This window comes from Mirounga leonina, unplaced genomic scaffold, assembly GCF_011800145.1.
Source record: "Mirounga leonina isolate KUSES-001 unplaced genomic scaffold, KU_Mleo_1.0 Mir_165, whole genome shotgun sequence".
In the NCBI taxonomy this organism is placed as follows: Eukaryota; Metazoa; Chordata; class Mammalia; order Carnivora; family Phocidae; genus Mirounga; species Mirounga leonina.
In genome coordinates, this window is record NW_023270415.1 from 41,922,594 (window position 1) to 41,928,720 (window position 6,127).

Below are 6,127 nucleotides of genomic sequence, written 5' to 3' on the forward strand. Positions count from 1 at the left end.
GAGCCCCACATCGGGCTCCCTGCTCGGCGGGGAGCCTGCTTCTCCCTCTCACACTCCCTCTGCCTGCCGCTCCCCCTGCTTGTGTTCCCTCTCTCTCTGTCTGTCAAATAAATAAATAAAATCTTTAAAAAAAACCCCCAAAAACTAATTCCCAGCTTCCCTTGTAGAAAACTAAATTCTGACCAATGGGATATGGGCAGATGTGATATGTGCAAATTCTGGGGTGTTTCCTAAAAGTAAAAGGTTTTTTTGTTTTGGTTTGGTTTTTTAAAAGATTTTATTTATTTGACAGAGAGAGACACATCGAGAGAGGGAACACAAGCAGGGGGAGGGGGGAGGGAGAGGAGTCGGATGTGGGGCTCGATCCCAGGACCCTGGGATCATAACCTGAGCGGAAGGCAGACACTTAACGACTGAGCGACCCAGGCGCCCCTTGTTGTTGTTGTTGTTTTTTTAAGATTTATTTATTTATTTGAGAGAGAGAGAGAGAGTGCATAGTGGGGAGGGGCAAAGAGAGAGGGAGAGAGAAACTCTAAGCCTACTCTGCACTCAGTACCAAGCCCCACACAGGGCTTGATCTCATGACCCTTAGATCATGACCTGAGCCAAGACCATGAGTCAGAGGCTCAACCAACTGCACCACCTAGGTGCCCCCAGCAGGAGGTTCTTTTTTTTTTTTTGTCTTCATTATTACTGGATAGTTTATTGAAACCAAACTGATAATACAGAGAAGAGACTGAGGTGGCAGCTGCCAGAATCTTGGTGGATTACAGATGCAAACTGGCTGGAGACGAGTCCTTAAACCCACACTTCAGTAACAGAATGATAAATCAGTTGCATAAATACAGAGAACGAAAGACAGGAGACATTTCACAGCTTTTCGCTTTGCATTTCTGTTTCAAACATATGTATGTTACAATTTTACATTTTAAATTACCACGCCACGGATTTTGTGACAATGGCTAAGGATGCAATGGTCCCATCCCCCTGATATAAGCAGAGTTTGGTCTGCAACGTACAGCATTTCAGTGAGATACCAAACAAACCCTTAACACATAACACATAAAAAGATCTTTAAAAATCAGATTAACACAATGCTCTTCGGGTTATACAAAGAAGAACGGGAAAGTGGAAAAATAAGACATTAGGGATGCTTTTAATGGATAGTGTCTTGAGATCTTGAAAGTTTCATTCCCTTACTCTAAGGGCAAAAAAAAATTTTTTAACTAATGGAAAAAAGAAAGCAACATCATAACACCCTACAATGAGGAAAAACACTTATCCTTACAATGCTTAGGTGCTTCCATATAATAAATACAGCAGGTAGCAGGGCAAAAGCAGGAGGTTCTTAACCTAAAGAAGTTGTGGATAGAATTCTTGGAGCCTGTGAACTAGAATGGGAAAAAAATTACATCTGTAGTTTTGTGAACGCTAACTAAAATTTAGCATTTTCTTCAATTATGAATATAGGCAACAAAGCACAAAAATATTGGCAGTAACTGTGATCCTGTCACCAAACAAAATCAGACATTTTCATACCACATAATTGTTTTGCAGATATCTAATATATTGTTTATGTTCATCGCCACTTTGAAATTTGAAATTAGACTCACTGCAAGTTTATTAGTTAATGCTTAAAGAAGCACATACTTTGCAATATGCCATGGCACAAAAATGACTTCTCCCTTAAAGAGATGGGCGTTTTGCTCCTTATCCTTTCACTCTTGCTACTGGCTGCCATAGAGAACTACTAGAGAGTCATTTTGGATATACCAGCGAGGGCTACACGACTCAGATAGTAGAATAACCAGACTGAGAGGGCCTAAGTCTCTGGGATCTTCATGCAATCTGAGACTGCTTACACCCAAATGGCTACGTGACAGAGGGATGTTTACCTTGTTTACAGCACTGTGACTTTGTGTCTTTATTTGAGCAGCTGAATTTATATCCTTATTAACATAATAGCAGTTACCACATTTTATGATTACATATTTATTTGTGATGATTTGGGGGTAAATATCTTTACTACTAAAGAATAAGCTCTTTGAGGACATGAAGCATGTCTATTTGCTCACTCTGGAATTCGGGCAACTGCTACCGTGTAGGAACAGAGTAAACTTCCAATAAATGTTTTAAAATAAATGAAATAATAGCATAATAAATGTTTATAACCATGTTTGGCTATTCAAATAATATTGTACAGGCAATATTTAAAAACAAGCAAAAAGCTTGTTCAAAAAAGGTTAGAGCTAATACCAAAATGTAAACAGTAACTGTCTGAATTACTGGTTTTAGCATGATTTTTCCCCTACATACATACGTATACTTTATATACTTTAATTGTATATATATAGACATATATATATATTCTTTAATAATTACATATATATCATTAAAGGAAATCTGGAAAATATAGGCAAATGTGTGTGTGTGTATAAAATGAAAAATATGTTACAAAACAAAATGGACTAAGAAGTCAGTTGATCCCTGAGGGCCTTGGAGAAGGAGGAGAAAGTATGTGAAGTAGTCTTATTCTGGGAGATTTAACCAGCTGTGATCTGGTGTAGACCCTCTCAGACCGTTTAGATGCTCAAGGTGTCATGTAAAAGCCAAAATGCCCGACTGACGCTTAACATAAGGAAAGAAACTCACTTCTTGATGAGAGGGGGAGCAATATTCTGGAACAATAAGGCATAATTCTTTAAAATATAGCAATTGGGCGCCTGGGTGGCTCAGTCGTTAAGCGTCTGCCTTTGGCTCAGGTCATGATCCCAGGGTCCTGGAATCGAGTCCCATATCAGGCTCCCTGCTTGGCGGGAAGCCTGCTTCTCCCTCTCCCACTCCCCCTGCTTGTGTTCCTACTCTCGCTATCTCTCTCTCTGTCAAATAAATAAATAAAAATCTTTAAAAATAAAAAATTAAAAAAATAAAATAAAATATAGCAATCAACCATAGGACAATTTTTATTGGGCTAAAGCTTGGAAAGAAGTGTTCTTATATTTCATCCATAATTACACAGATGGCATAGTTATAATCACCATATACTCAAAAAGGCTATAGTGAGCAAATACCAGGGCTAAAGGCCAAGTTAACAAATTGTGCTCTGTGGTCATTTATTTGTAAATGTTAATTCTGGGGTTAAGCATTGAGCTTCTGCCTTGATTGTAACCTTGACTGAATAAAAGTATATGCATACTTCAAGTATATTGGTTTTGATACAAAGTAATTAAACTAAGGAAATATTTTATGTGCTCATAATTCTAAAAAAATAAATTTCAAGATTAGCAAATAATAGATGTTCTTATAAATGTTAGTTGGTGGCAGGGTGTTATCCATAGCATAACTTTAAAAGTCCTTAATTTTTCCTCTATTGCCATTATTTGGAATTCTGCCTTAAGGTTTATATATCTATAGGCTCATAGTGTGTATTACTTAGATTTGCATTAATTTGTGAGTACTAGAAAAATGGTATTTTTCAATACAGACTGACTGACTTGGAGATAAGGAAACAAATGAAGTATGTCCATCAGAAAGATGTGAAACTAGGTACTGGGAATAAAATGGAAGAGAAGTTAATAATATCTAATGGTAGTTGTTAAACAACAATTTTTAACAAGATTATATAACCACAACTCTCATACAGATATAAAATGATCACATGTCAAAAATTTCATTTAAAGGGCACCTAGCTGGCTCAGTCAGTAGAGCATGAGACTCTTGATCTTGGGGTTGTGAGTTCGAGCCCCATGTTGGGTGCAGAGATTACTTAAAAATCTTTTTTTTTTTTTTTTTAAGATTTATTTGTTTAGGGGCGCCTGGGTGGCTCAGTCATTAAGCATCTGTCTTCGGCTCAGGTCATGATCCCAGGGTCCTGGGATCCAGCCCCGCATCGGGCTCCCTGCTCCGCGGGAAGCCTGCTTCTCCCTCTCCCACTCACCCTGCTTGTGTTCCCTCTCTCTCTGTGTCTCTCCCTATCAAATAAATAAATAAAATCTTAAAAAAAAAAAGATGTATTTATTTATTTGAGAGGGGGGAGAGAGAGAGAGCGAGCATGAGTGGGAGGGGCAGAGGGAGAGGGAGAGAGAATCTTAAGCAGATGTCATGCTCAGTGTGGAGCCTGATGCAGGGCTCGATCTCACAACCCTGAGATCATGACCTGAACCGAAACCAAGAGTCAGATGCTTAACCGACTGTGCCACCGAGGAGCCCCAAAAATAAAATCTTAAAAGTTTTTTTTCATTTAACTCATTAATTAATGTGGGAACCAGTAAGATGTTGTAACCAATTCAAAGAAGTAATCAAAGTACCATACTATATAGGCAGTTAGGAATGCTTAAGTAAATCTGCTTAACAGACACAAAACTGGTCAATATCCATAGAACAATAATCAACAGTGAACATAATTTGCATATTTATGGACAAGAATTATTTGCATTATTGTCAATATCCTGCAACTTACGGAATTGTAAAATAGCTCAAAGATGATGAAAGGCACAAAGACCCCACAGAATCAAATAACCTGAACAATGTCTAGCTTCCCACTGGGACACCCAGCAATCTTTTTGCTCCTTTTAGTTTTTTAGAGAGAGGGAGAGAGAGCACATGGGGGGCCAAGGGGCAGAGGGAAAGGGAGAGAGAGAATCTGAAGCAGGCTCCACACTCAGCATGGAGCCCAATGCAGGGCTCTATCTCACAACCCTGAGATCATGACCTGAGCTAAAATCAAGAGTTGGACACCTAATGGACTGAGCCACCAAAACACCCCTTTTTGCTCCTTTTAAACAGTCTTTTGTAATATTTTCCCTACATAGCTGACTTGTGTTAAGTGCTGTTTATGGGCCAGACACTGCCTAGGTGCCTTAAATGCATTAGCTTATTTAATTCTCATAAGAACCTTATGAGGTAGGATTTATTATTATTTCCATTTCGTAGGGAAGGAATCTGAGGCACAAGATAAGGTAAATCTGTCACCCAAGGTCACAGAGATAGGAAGTGGAGCCAGGATCTGAGTCCAGGTTTCTCATCAGCTATGAAGCCATGGATGTGAGTATGAAGGAAAAAAAATTAACGGACCTGACCAACTATACTACATTAGATATAGAAGAAGAAAAGGGAAGGATGACTCCAAAGTGTTTCCTCTGGTTGTGAGAGGGGGAATACTGTTCAGATAAATAAAGAGACTAAGAAGGGCAGTAATTTGATTTGGTTTTTAGACAGGTAGACTTTGAAGTAATGGCAAGATGTCTAGATGGAAAAGTCTTGCTGGGCAGGAGATCAGAACTGGAGATGTAGATGAGTGATTTTTTTTTTTTTTTTTTTTTTTACTTTTATGGATCAGGTTTAAATTGTGGTACTGAAAACACTAGTGTGTGTCTGTCACAACTAAAGGACAGAAGCCCAGAGGGAAAAGAGAACATTATGCAGGAGGGACTGAGGTCCTGCACAGGCTCTCAGGGAGTAAAACTAACGCGGGGTAAACTGGCTAGAGTTCGTAGGTCCAGGCAACAGGGAACACTCCTTCGGGTTTAAGGAGGTGGAGTCACAAATGCAAACAGCTAGGGTTGAGGCTGAAAAGTAAACAGAGGCCGTATCATGGAGGGGCGTTATCCAATCCACAGTAAAGATTGTCAAGCAAGCAAGGATCATGATGAGATGTACACTTGAGAAAGAACCAGTCTGGTTACCGCATGAAGAGTCCGGGCAAATCTGCAGGCAGGTATCACTGGGATTCAGATGTAGGCAGGGATGGCTTGGACCAGGGCAGGTCTTGGCAACTAGACCCTAATATTCTAATATTTGAAAGGCTGCGGGCAAGAGTACCAAAGAAGGCTCACATACCACGTGATAAATACTTAAGAGTTTTAAGTTAAGCTAGTAAACTGTCAAACAACATATCCTCTATCCTCCTACCTCGATAAATGCATTTTCAGAAGGACCTGGAAGGAAGGCGGAGAGCCGGGGCGGGGTCCGCCGGATTTAGGCGGGGTGTTTCTGGAACCCAAGAGGCAGAAGAGCGCGGCGCCGGCCCAGCTGCAGAGGACCACAGCGACACCTGGCTCCCCGCGGAGCTGCGACCCCGGCCGCCTGCCCGCTGCCGAGAGCGGGGCGGGCGGACCTGCGGAGGCGT

General features: G+C 40.5%; 1 long non-coding RNA gene across 1 annotated transcript in view; it reads right to left on the reverse strand.

Moving 5' to 3' along the window:
- Positions 1-6,124, reverse strand: part of LOC118015036 — a 73,342-nt gene extending 67,218 nt beyond the window's left edge. The window contains exon 1 of the long non-coding RNA XR_004680508.1: positions 5,911-6,124. This is a non-coding gene — a long non-coding RNA (uncharacterized LOC118015036). The remainder of the gene's footprint in view (positions 1-5,910) is intronic.
- Positions 6,125-6,127: the final 3 nt, after the last annotated feature.